The following is a 12709-nucleotide window of genomic DNA, read 5'->3' as shown; positions in this document are numbered from 1 at the left end:
TCACAACTCAAGCGACACGACTCTTTGACTTGCATGAAGAAGTTGAGAACTCCAGGAAAACTGCAAGATGTTGTGTAGAATCTCTTATCAAAGCTGTTTATCAAATACCTACAACCTCAGTGAGATAACCTTTCAAAAAATAATAAATAAAATAAAGGCAAACCATGCTGTTCTGTTACAGAGGGACATTTTAGATGCCCGAGTATATCCCTGTGAAGCAGCGTCGTTCTCACAAGATCTCACAGTCCTAGAGGAACCCATTGTTGCAGGCTTTGTGTTCGGGGCAAAGGAAAAATGATTTGTCCCCATTAGACTTCGTGGCCATCAGTTACTGTAGCAGAACAACCGAAGTAAGAGGAGCAGAGAATGACGCTGAACTCTTGTGTCTTTTCAGTTACTTGGGATTTTAGGAGGGTTATGTATTTATTTATTTAATATGAGTGGTATGACGGCCCAGCAACACCCCCACCCCCTCATGGTTTGTGGCGTTTCTTGGTGACGTTCGCATGTTCTCTGCACTCATCATGGGTTTTCTACGAGTAATCCGGTTTACTCCCCATGCACCTGCAACCTGCATACTAGGTTAACTGTTAACTCTAAATTGTCTCTAGTTTGTGTCCATGGGGTTCTGCGATGGACTTGAAACCTGCCTAAGGTGCACCTCACCTCTATTAAATTTATTTTGTGTTGTATTTGTTGCTGCCTCTTGGCCAGGTCTCCCTTGAAAAAAAGGGTTTTTAATCTCGATGGGTTTGTTATCCTAATAAAAGTAAAATAAAAGTAAAAAACATTAGCACAGTGAAAGCTGGAGCTAGGAACCAGCCAACAGTGATCTGGAGAAGCAGTTAAAGAAACTAAATTGATCCATTTTTGAACACACGTTTCATGTGCAGTGTTTCTGGGAACGGACCAGGGGTCTGCTCGGTTCAGTGCAATGCAAAAGGGACGAAGGTGTAAATACTCTTCAGAAGAACCAATATATATTTGTATCTTTGAAATCGGAGTCCCGTTTGGGCTAGCTGGTACCTCGTCTGTGCAGTCAGAAGGCGTTTTACCTCCAAACGGGATTCACTCAGAGAGATATCTAAAGGAGGTAAGATATTAATTAATGAAATGAAGATTTGTTAACCTGCCAAAAAACTGTTTTCATTACAGAATAGGATCAACAACAAAATATTACACTTTGCAGATCGATCAAGTCCATTACTAGAAATATTTCCCCCCAAAATCGTCGATTTGACCACGTGGAAAAATGGAGAAACATCACTAAACAAAAAAAATGTGACAGAACAGATGTAAATAAAAGCAAACCACAGCTGCATAAAAAAGCTGTTAGCTTACAGAGACCTCTGCCTGCTTACTGACTGGGAGCTTCACACGTCTCACACTTTGACAGGCCTTCAGCGATGCCTTCTGAGATTTGCACCTACAACAAAGATCATGCAGCATGGCGGCACTGTAGCTGATGTGCCACCGCTGCCCTTTCACAGCTAATTGGTCGCTGTGCGCTCATCATCTGGTTATCAGCGATGATTGGCTGATGGTAAGCTGCGACTGGTCATTCGAGTGTCACCGGCCTGTGTTCCTGTAATTAAAATCTGTCATCCAGAACCACATCCCTCGTCGCCACTAAACCCTTTTGTCAGATGGCAGAGCTCAGATAAACTGTCCTGCAGTTCTTTCTCTGATCAGAGAGACAGCGACACATTTGAGGTGCAAAGTTTAGAGGACAAAAAAAAAAAAAAGCTTTTTGGCTTGACCACAGCAAGATTTTCTAAACTTGAACTTATCATTTTATTCCATAAAATGTTATAAGGAAAAATCCCAGTAAATGATTGAAGTCCTAGAAGGAATGAATTTACCTGCCCTCTTTCATGCTGGAGGTTCACGATCATCTTATGTGGAGAAATGACAGATATAACTATTTTAGTCTAACTAAAAAAGAACAACAACATTATTTGTGATCTCGTGCAGTATTACAATATTTTACATGACGTGTTAGCTCTTTGAGTATGTTTTGTTAAAATCTGAATACTGCTGCCATCCATTTTAGCTGAATGTCTATAAGTTCTAGCATTGCGCTGCTCAAGGTGGCTGCATGTTGGAGCAGCTGTTACTTTCATTCTGAGCTTTTGCTTTAAAAAACTTTAATTCCTATTTTTTCTGGATGTAAATCACTTTTTTTTGGACCATTACTTCCTCTGGTATCGGATGCTGTGCAGCTGGAAGGATTTTTACTGAAACCTTTTTACTTTTGGACATTTGTTATGATGTGTAACCATGGCAACAAAGTGTTTTTTTTTAACAACTGGGAGCAGCTGATTAACATATAAAAAGCTCAAAAAATACTTCAGCTAAAGCTCCAAAACACAAATGAGTTGAAAGGGAGGTGCTGTGGATGCATTCCCGTCTACCTGGTGGAGGTGCTTGACTACCTGACCTCCAAGATCCTGGAGCTGGTGGGAAACGCGGCTCATGACTACAAGAAGACCAGGATCATCCCCTGATACCTGCAGCTGGCTGTCCGCAATAACGAGATGATCAACAAGTTGCTGGGAGGAGAGACCATCGTTCAGGGAGGAGTTCTGCCCAAGATTCAGGTGGTCCTGCCGCACAAGAAGACCGAGAAACACACCAAGTCCAAGTACAGATCAACATCTGCAGTCAGTGTCTTCAGATCTGCTCTAAGACGACTAGAACAACTCTTTAATGAAACCAGTGACATTTAATTTCCTTTTGGGATTAATAAAGTATTTTTGAATTGAATTGAATTGAATAAAATGTACTGAGGTATTGCTAGTTTTGTGTCCGGTAAGGTTGCTCAGCTGTGGTGGATGTTTTAACTTGAAACGACTCCAAAAGATCTAAAAGGGTCTAAAAGTCAATCGGTTGTCGATATAAATCCATTGAATTGTTTCTGCAAGTTTCATAAAAATGAATCCAGCTGTTCATGAAAGATTTCGAACAGAGAGACTCAGTGGATTTGAACAGTTAAAGAGTTTCGCGCAGATCCGTGTGCAATCATGTAAAGTACAAGTTGAAGATCAGTCTCAGCCACTTCCACACCAAACATTGTGTCAGTCTCTGTCAAATTGATCAACTTAACGACCGTTTATGTGTTTGCTAAGTTGATATTCTGTGGTCGAGTTGACTCCAAAAGTCAATCATGTGCAGATGTCAATCAATGAATGACTTTCTGAAAGTTTAACTAAAATCAGTTCAATGATTCACCGCATATTTTGCTAACGCTACAAGCAAACACTCGTATGTGTGTGTGCGCACAGATTTGGGCAACGGCATTATCGCTCCACCTTCTCCTTTGATCGAGGAACGTTTGGAAGAAAGATTGCTAAAAGCTGGAGCTTTCTTCTTGTTCAAAGGGAGTTTTTCCTTTCCACTGTCTCCATTGCTATGTGTTCAGTGCCCTGACATGACTTTGTTGTACATTGTTGCTATATAAATAAAATGAAGTGAATTAAAACAGAAAAAAGTGTCTTGATTTCTCTCATAGAGACAAAATATTTGTAATTTCTGCAGAGAAACTTTTTACCGTCTCGGTGTTTTATCACCGCAGGACCTCTGCAGATGATGCAGCGAGACACAGTGAAGCGAAGACATAAAAGATACTTGATGATTTTTTATCAAGGGCTTTAACGGCTCGAGGGCAGTCTGCTATTGAGCTCCACCAGGCTGGCCTTCAGAAAAGTGGACGAACAAAATCTTTGGAAATTAATTAGAGACAAAGCCCTTCTCGCTGCTGAAGTGTGGCATTTAAGGCATTGTCCTTGGTGCTCGTATAACACCACCTTTCAGTGTCAGCCCTTCTTCTGCCGGCTGGGATAAAGCAGCCTAATCCACATCGGCAGTCACTTCTTTCCCTGCTCTGCAGCGGCAGTCCTTCCTAATTGCTTGGCATTATTTGGCACTTTGCTTGTAAATTTGGAGGGGAAAGCATCATTCTCCTGTATCCAAGCAGCAAATGATCCAATTTGCCTAATTTCCAACAAACATTATCTTTATTTTGTCCTCATTGCTCCCCCTGTTGTGCACAGAGAGAACTGATAAACCGGCAGACACGATAAAGGAGGCTGACATGTTCCTTTACTCAGTCTTTCTAATTTGAACCTGGAAAAGCTTCAGATATAAGAAGAATTATATATATATACTCGTGAAAAATAAAAAACTGTGCATCCACAGACAGCAAGCAAAGAAACAGCAAGAGTTGCATCAGACTGGAACGTGTTGCAGGCCTCAATCAAAAGGAAAACATCTCACTGAAAGCTGCTTTTATTCAAATCACCTAGTGCCATTGTTTAGAAATTTCAAAGGATGCAAAAGAAGAATACGTTTGATGTGAGAAGACGCCCATCCTTCAGCGCTGCACAGTTGTTTGCTTAATTAGATTAGGTGCATGTGAAAGCTTGTGCATCAGCAGGAGGGGAGAGGAGTGACTCACTCTTCTCATTTAGTATTGCTGCAGAATATTTGCTTCAAATCCCCAATATGTGAATATATGAGTGGCTTAATCTGAAACTCAGATACTGGCCTGAGGGCCAAGGGAAGGCAAAATACTGTTCTAATCTTAAATCCAGAGATTTTTTTTAATCTCTTCTCTGAGAAACATCATAGCTCTCTTTCCTCCTCAACCTTCTTATGCACTTTTTTCTTTTAAAGTTTATAGTGACTGTCGAGGCCTCGCTTTCATTTCTAAAGATTTACTTATGAGCTGCTGACTGCTGGTTAGTCTTTATTACTCTGTTTGAATTAGGGGGTGCACGCGGCCCAGTTCAGCTCGTCTCGCCCTCTGACTGTCAGTCGGGCAGACGGCGAGCATCCCTGAACTCTGAGGAGGGAAGGAGGGAGAACGGGAGGAGAGCCGACGTCGCCCAAGGCGTGCTGCCACACACCAAGGGGTGGGGGTGGGGGGGAGTAACAAGGCAAACATGACAGCCTGATGACACTTGCTTTTGTGTATCATATCATTTTACCAATCATCTGAATTTCATTTGTTTGAGACTCTTGTACTTCAACGCAAAGTGTCAGGCCCGCTGGCCTAGTTAGGCTGCGAGTGAAGTTGTCGATGTAAGAAGTGAGCTGACGAAACGCTCCTGTCCACAGCCCGCCGACAGCCCAGGCACTCCGAATCAAAGCAGAAAGACGGCCTTATTACTGTACGTTTCACACGGCAAATGGAGAAACAAATGTGACTTGATATCCCAGGATGCCCTTTGTTGTTGTTGTTGTTACTGTTGTTGCTGTTGTCAATAACGGTGATGATGACACCGCCGGTTTCGCTCCGCTGCTCCCGCTTGTTGTCTTTTTGTTTCCTTCCTCAAACAGAGTTTTGTTGGTTAGAACGGCTGCTGCAGAAGGAAGAGGCACATTTCTCAGACTGGGGGTGGCACTTTGTTGTTGAGAATCTGTTGTTTGACTTTAAAATGAAACATGAAAACCTCTCTTCAATAAAACAAAAGAAGAATGGACAGAGCGTGAATGAAGCAGAAAGTTTCGACGGTCTTCAGATTTTGCAGATGCTGCTCAAATAAATAACTTAGTACTTGGTGTACATCCCCAGCTTGAGAAAAGTTAGAATGTTGTGTCAAAAGTAAATAAAAAGCAGAATGCAACAATTAAAAAATGTCATAATGCCCATAATCTGACATTTTATTTGCAATAGATGATGGCAAAACTAAGAAATTGTACCATTTAAAATAAGATAATTTTGAATTTGATGACAGTAACACATTTAAAAACAAAAGGTGGTAAAAGTAAATGCAACATATTTGAAATAGCTGGAAGATTTGTTGAATTTATTGGCAAAAAGTCTTCTCTCAGAAGTAAAAATGGGCAGTTGTTCACCAATCTATATAAAAAAGTAAAAATAGCAAAGAAAAATCTGAATAATTTTTCTAATTGTATAACTGGGAAGACATTGAATATTCCATTATATATACAATTTAAATTATAATAATATTCAGAAATTCCTACTCGAAGAACAAGGCTGCAAAGCTCTGGATGTTCGAGTCTTTAGGTGGCACTGCGATAAAAACAGTTTGACTCTGTTATAGACATCACTACATGGGCTCAGGGACACTTCTACAAACCATTACCTATGAACACTGTTCACTGACATCCACACATGATGTTTAAAACTCTACCATGCGAAGAAGAAGTCACATGAGAACACCAGCTGGAAATGTTGATGTCTTTTCTGGACCAATGGACTGAGGCAAAAATGAAAAATCTTTTCTGTGTCCAGACAAATCCAAATGTAAAATTATATTTCAAAAGCATGAATGACATGATTGTTCTAGAATTGCGCCGCTCAAGGTGGCTGCATGTTGGAGCAGCTCTGTTAATTTCATTCTGAGATTTTGCTTTTGGAAACTTTAATTCCTGGTTTTCTGGATGTAAATCATGTTTTTAGGATGATTGTTTCCTCTGGTATCAGATGCTGTACAGCTGGAAGGATTTTTACTGAAACTTTTTAAGTTTTGGACATTTGTTATGATGCGTAACCATGGCAACAAGGCTGTTTTCTACAACAACAGCAGCTGATTAACATCTCAAAAGCTCAAATAGTATCTCAACTACAGCCCCAAATCTCAAATGAGTTGAAAAGGATGTTCTGTGGATGCATTCTCATCTACCTGCCAGCTGTGCTCGAGTGCCTGACCACTGAGATCCTGGAACTAGCAGGAAACACGGCTCACGACAGTGGAAGGACAGGATCGTCCCTCTGCACCTGCAGTTGGCTGTCCGCAGCGACGAGGAGCTCAGTAGACTGCTGGGAGGAGTGGCCAGCGCTCTGGGAGGAGTTCTGCCCAGCATTCAGGTGGTCCTACAGTCCAGGGGAACCGAGAGGCCAGCCGAGTCTGGGTGGATGGATCGGACAGCATCTGCAGCCAGTTTCTTAGGATCCACTGTGGGATGGACCTTTACAAGAGATCCTTCCTGCCTACAGCATCAGCATCTCTCTTAATGAAATGAGGATAACGAGTTATAACAACAAAATAATTTCCCTCTGGGATTAATAAAGTATTTTTGAATTGAATTTGAATTGAATTGACACACTCGTGCCTTGGTTAGCGTTGCTGGTAGTAAGTCGGACCCCTTCAGGGTGGGAGTTGGACTCCGCCAGGGCTGCACGTTGTCACAGATTCTGTTCATAAATTTTATGGACAGAATTTCTTGGTGGAGACAGTGGGTGGAGGGATTCTAGTTCGGTGTCCTCAGGATTCATCTCTGCTCTTTGCAGATAATGTGGTCCTGTTGCCGTCATCGTGCCGTGATCTTCAGCTCTCACTGGAGCGGTTCACAGCCAAGTGTGAAGCAGCTGGGATGAGAACCAGCACCTCCAAATCTGAGGCCATGGTCCTCAAATGGAAAATGGTGGATTGCTCTCTCCAGATCGACGGTGAGGTTCTGCCTCAAGTGGAGGAGTTCAAGTTTCTCTGGGCTTTGTTCACAGTGAGGGAAGAATGGAGCGTGAGATTGACAGAGATTGGTGCAGCATCTGCAGTACTGCGGGCTCTGTACCGGTCCGTTGTGGTGAAGAGGGAGCTGAGCTGTAAGTCAAAGCTCTCTGTTTACCAGTCAGTCTACATTCCTCTCCTCACCTCTGGTCATGAACTCTGGGCGGAGACGGAAAGAATGAGATCGCTGATACAGGAGGTTGAAATGAGTTTCCTCTGTAGGACAGCTGGACTCTCCCTTAGGTACAGGGTAAGAATTTCACTTATCAGGAGAGACTCAGAGTAGAACCACTGCTCCTCCACATTGAGAGGAGACATTTGAGGTGGTTTGGGCATCTGGCAATGATGCTTCCTGGGCACCTCCCTATGGAGGTGCTTTGGTCATGTCCAACTGGGAGGAGACCCCAGGGAAGACCCAGGACACGGTGGAGATACTACATCTCTCAGTTGGCCTGGGAACGCCTTGGAGTCCTCCCAGAAGAGCTGGAAGAGGCTGTGGAAAGAGACGTCTGGACCTCCCTGCTCAAGATGCTGCCCCTAAGACCCAACTTCAGAATAAGTGGAAGATAATGGATGGATGAATGCTACACCCTCAATACTAAAGAGGAGCAGGACTGTTCCATGTTTTCCTAACAGAGCACTTCAATCTCAGACTGCAGGTTTACTTGTGGTTCCTAGAGTTTCCAAAAGCAGAATGGGAGGAAGATCTTTCAGTTATCAGGCTCCTCTCTTGTGGAACCAACTTCCAATTTTTGTCTGTGAGGCTGACACATTGTCCAGTTTTAAGACTGGACATAAGACTTTCCTTTTTGATAAATCCTATAGTTGTGGTTGGCTTGGGTTTCCCCTAGTTCTGCTGCTATAAGCTTAAACTGCAGGAGGACAAACTGACCACATCTCCTCTCTCTGCTGCTATCTTTACTTGCTCTACTCTACCTGTTTGTATTTGTAATTATTTCTATCTTATGTTTTTTTGTCTTCCTATAGACTATAGACTTCTATAGACCATGAACGTTCCTATATAAAATACACCTGGACCTGCCATTCTGTTTGTCGGTTTCTACTTCCTGTCTTCTCAAACCCAGCTGATGGAAGCAGATGGCCGCTCGTCCTGGGCCTGGTTCTTCTGGAGGTTTCTTCTTGTAAAAATGGTGTTTTCCTTTCCACTGTCTCCTTTGTGCTTGCTCAGGAGGGGAGAGTGTGATGAAGTGAACATTCAACACAATCTGCTGCTTCCTTAGATACAGAACTTTTACTAATTGGCTTTTTACGTCTGTGAATGTTCCTGCTCAGTCCCTGAGACGACTTCTGTTGTGAGTTGGAGCTACAGAAATAAACTGAATTGAATTGACTATCCTACCTGTTATCAGTGCATAGTTTGCTTCTCTGATGGTATGGGAGTGCATTAGTGCTTTGATCATGGGCCGCATACACAACTGGAAAGGCAGCACCAATGCAGAACAGTGTTTACAGGTTTTAGAACAACACACGCTCCCATCCCAGTTTGAATTAATGGATCCAGGAGATGCTTCACATGTTACATGTTACAGCGGTAAACACGACCAAACTAAAATTCAAAAGCACCTCTTTAAAAAAAAATGGTACATTTTTCAGTTTTAACATTTGATATGTTTGAAAGAAGCGGGTGGAGATCATGTATGGATGTTTACAGTGTTCTGTTGTGAATAAATTCTGTTTGATTCATGAAATTTGCAAATCATTTTAATGAATTTATATTTGACACATTTCAACATTTCCAGATCTGGGCCTGCATTTTAAAAGTATCTAAAATGAGACTGGATGGACCTCTTGTCTTTGCATTATTTATGATTTTCTAAACTAATGACCTCTTTCATGAGGTTTTGTGGAAGATTTACCACCAGCCTGCCCATAGTGAGTGCATCAATAAGTAAATGTCACTTTTCAGCCCTTCCTAATTAAACCCTCCGTGTGCCCCTCAGATTAGAACAAAGACTCTCCAAAACCCTTAAAATGATTTCTGTGTCGGCTCCTTGTTTGGTGCTCACATAGTCTCTGAGGCATACACATCTGATTTAACTGGTTTAAACAATGTATATGTTATGAACCTCTTTAAGGGCAGACTCAAATGCACCTTATACTGTTGTGTCGATGCACTTAGGAGGAGCACAGATTAGCAATTAGGCCCTCTTCCACTCTTTGCTGGCACCGCTGTCAGTTTTCCGTAGAGACCGCAACACTCTGAGACAAACATTTAAAAGCATTTTGTGTAAAAACCAGGAGAACTGTCTAAAGAAAGTATAAATACAGAGAGGGATAAATAAATAAATACAATAAAATGTGGGCACTGTTCTCATTTTGCAGTTTGCATGCAGCCTTGTCAAAATGCACTTAAAAGCAAAGGGGGCCGGTCTAGGGGGATTTTGAGATGTTTATTCTAATGGATGCTATAATGAATGCTTACAGAGTCAGGCCTTGGCTTCGATAGGGGGCTCTGTGCCAGCTTGGTTTTAAAGGAGAGCAGTCAATGCGGCAGCCCTGGGCGCTTGGCACGCTGACTTCTCCACAATCTCCCAGCACACACGAAAAAACGGCTGTGAGAACCTGGAGATAACCACCCGTAAAAATCTCTCATCACATGCCTTTGATTACTTGTCCACTGTTTACCGTGTTTTAAACCTTGAACTTCAAACGCACAAACAATTCTTGCAGGGCCATGCTTACTGAAAATGTTTGACTATAAATGGCCTCGATGTGACGTTTCTCTCTAAAGACACTTGAGAAGTTCCCCCAAAAAATAAAATAAACGCTGACCGTTTTTTAATCAACCGTCTCCTTTTCATACTTTTTCGTGGAATCCTCCAAAATATTGAAACAAGTTTTGAAAAGGGGAGCAGCTTCCTGTGTAAAATGCACGTGTGTTTTGTAAATGTGTGCCTTTTTTATTTTTATTAAATTAGAGATCATAGAGTTTGAACAGTGCATGTGTGTGTGTGTGTGTGTGTGTGCCTGCTGGGGGTGAAAAGAGAAGCGCTTTATTAAAATGATGAGAGCAAGTTCAATTTGAATCATGCAGTGCCTGTCAGTGGCTTCTCGAATTGCAGGGCTGATGAAATTGCTCTTGCGGTTATTTAAAAGCAGTTGTAATCCATCTGAAAATGCTGTGATATAATCCATTTAATTTCTTATTCCTCGCAGCAATAACAGTGAGTAACAAAAATCTATCAAAGCAGTGTAGCCTGGTGATTTAGTAATTATCTTTATTTTACATTACAGCAATTCAGCCCGGATTAATTGGAGTCTTATCTGAGCAGAGCGGCAGGTCACTTACCTCAATACACCACAATGTGTTTTTATCTTAATCATCAACCTCCACAAACTCAATTGTGACCCACTGTGCCAGGAAATGATTATTTTGTGATGCATAAAATCAGCAGCATACTCAGACGAACACGTGGAAAACAAACTAATGAAAAAATTTAACTTTTTATTTATTATAAAAGAAGAAAAACGACAAAATGGCCACTGCAAATGCACAAAATTCGAGGTAAAAAAAAAGTCATTTGGAGAAACAGTGGGGGTGGGGGGAAATTACAAAATATCAAGTATCGATCAGCTGTTTAAGTTGAGTTAATGTATGAGCGATGTTCAATGTATTCCCATATGGGGACGCTGCCTGTAGGCAGTGCACTGGTAATAAGACCTAAGACAGCCACATAACTCAGGCCGTCTATGAGACCGCGCTCTCTTTCCTCCACCTGGGCCATCCAACATCTGATATTATAGAAATTACTGCACTCTGGAAAGAGGAAGTAGAACAACGAAGAGGAAAAAAGCCTTCAAAGTCTAATGAAAACTCTGGAAATGTGATCACAATGTTATTTACCCTGGCAGCTCTAAACTAATTTTATTCGTTCTAATTTAATTTTTGTCAGCATGTATAAAGTACAAAAGCAACATTTTTTTATGAGGCACATATTTTTTTGTAAACTACAACTCAAGCTATAAAATAAGCCTAAATTACAAAGCCTGTTTGGTCTTTGCTTTTCTTGCACTTTGCCTTTTCCTATGAAAGGTTTGACAGATTTGACAGAGGAGCAGTCACGGAGCTAAATCGACGTTTGTGTGAAGGAGAAAGCTTCATGGTCGCAACACAACACAAAACGGCACGTTTCACCTGCGATTTGGTAACGCTGCTCTCTGAAAGTCCACTCAGATGGTATTTTATTGGCTTGATAAAAATTGGCAGCTTAAACTTGAGCAGAGATTGAAAAGCAATGGGGTCATCTTGTTGTACTGAAGTCTGTGCAAAAGAAGTGTTTTATTTTTTTAAGGTGCTGATCACTTTCCAGTATTTAAGCTGCTGGGATGTTTTATTTGTGACTTGTGCCAGGTTTGAGGCAATTCAAAAATGTATTTAGTAGTTAATAATAGTTATAAATTAATTCACTCTGATTACACAAGTGTATTTTTTTTTAAGTTACAAATGATCTTTTCAAATTCATATATTGTGCTTTTGTGAATGGAAGTTTTTTTTTTTCAGATTATCTACTTTAATATAATATGTTCCCTAATTCTGTTTTAATACAGAGCATTCACAAGAAAACTGAAGCATCTCTTATGGACAAGTTCAAGTTCAAGTTGTGTTTATTTGTCATATGCAGGTTAACACAAGGTCAACAGTACAATGAAATGTTCAGGATGAGAAGAACTGATTTGACTCACTAAAAACAAACAAGAAATACTAAAGCATTCAATAAGAGTACAAAATAAAGTACCAAAAAGTGAAAAAGTAATTATAATATTTACAATGTCCTAAAGAGAAAATAGTAAACAAGAACATGGTAGAATATAACGGTGCAAGTAGGAGGAATTTGTATGAATAAGTATTTCAAGGTAGTAATATTAAATGTGCATGATATACACTGCACATAACTAACACAAGCTACACAAGTTGTGTGACAGGTTTTTGCACAGGTAGTATTGAGATGAATACATGACACAGCCACATAGTGCAGCAGCAATTAACATATTAGTTGTCACAGATGTGGTTTGGTATTATTGCCAGTTGTTCAGTGTTATATATCAAGAGTTCAGTAATTTCACAGCTTGTGGATAATATATGTCTTTGAGTCTTTTTGTACACGATGACAGACTCCTGTATCGTCTGCCTGAGGGTAGTAGATGGACGAGTCTTTGTGCTGGGTGGGTGTGGTCCTTAATGATGCTGCATGCTTTACGCAGACATCGGCTGT

Source organism: Nematolebias whitei, chromosome 2, assembly GCF_014905685.2.
Source record: "Nematolebias whitei isolate Nwh7 chromosome 2, NemWhi1, whole genome shotgun sequence".
Taxonomy (NCBI): Eukaryota; Metazoa; Chordata; class Actinopteri; order Cyprinodontiformes; family Rivulidae; genus Nematolebias; species Nematolebias whitei.
The sequence above is the reverse complement of the archived record's forward strand: the minus strand, read 5'-3'. Positions refer to the sequence as shown.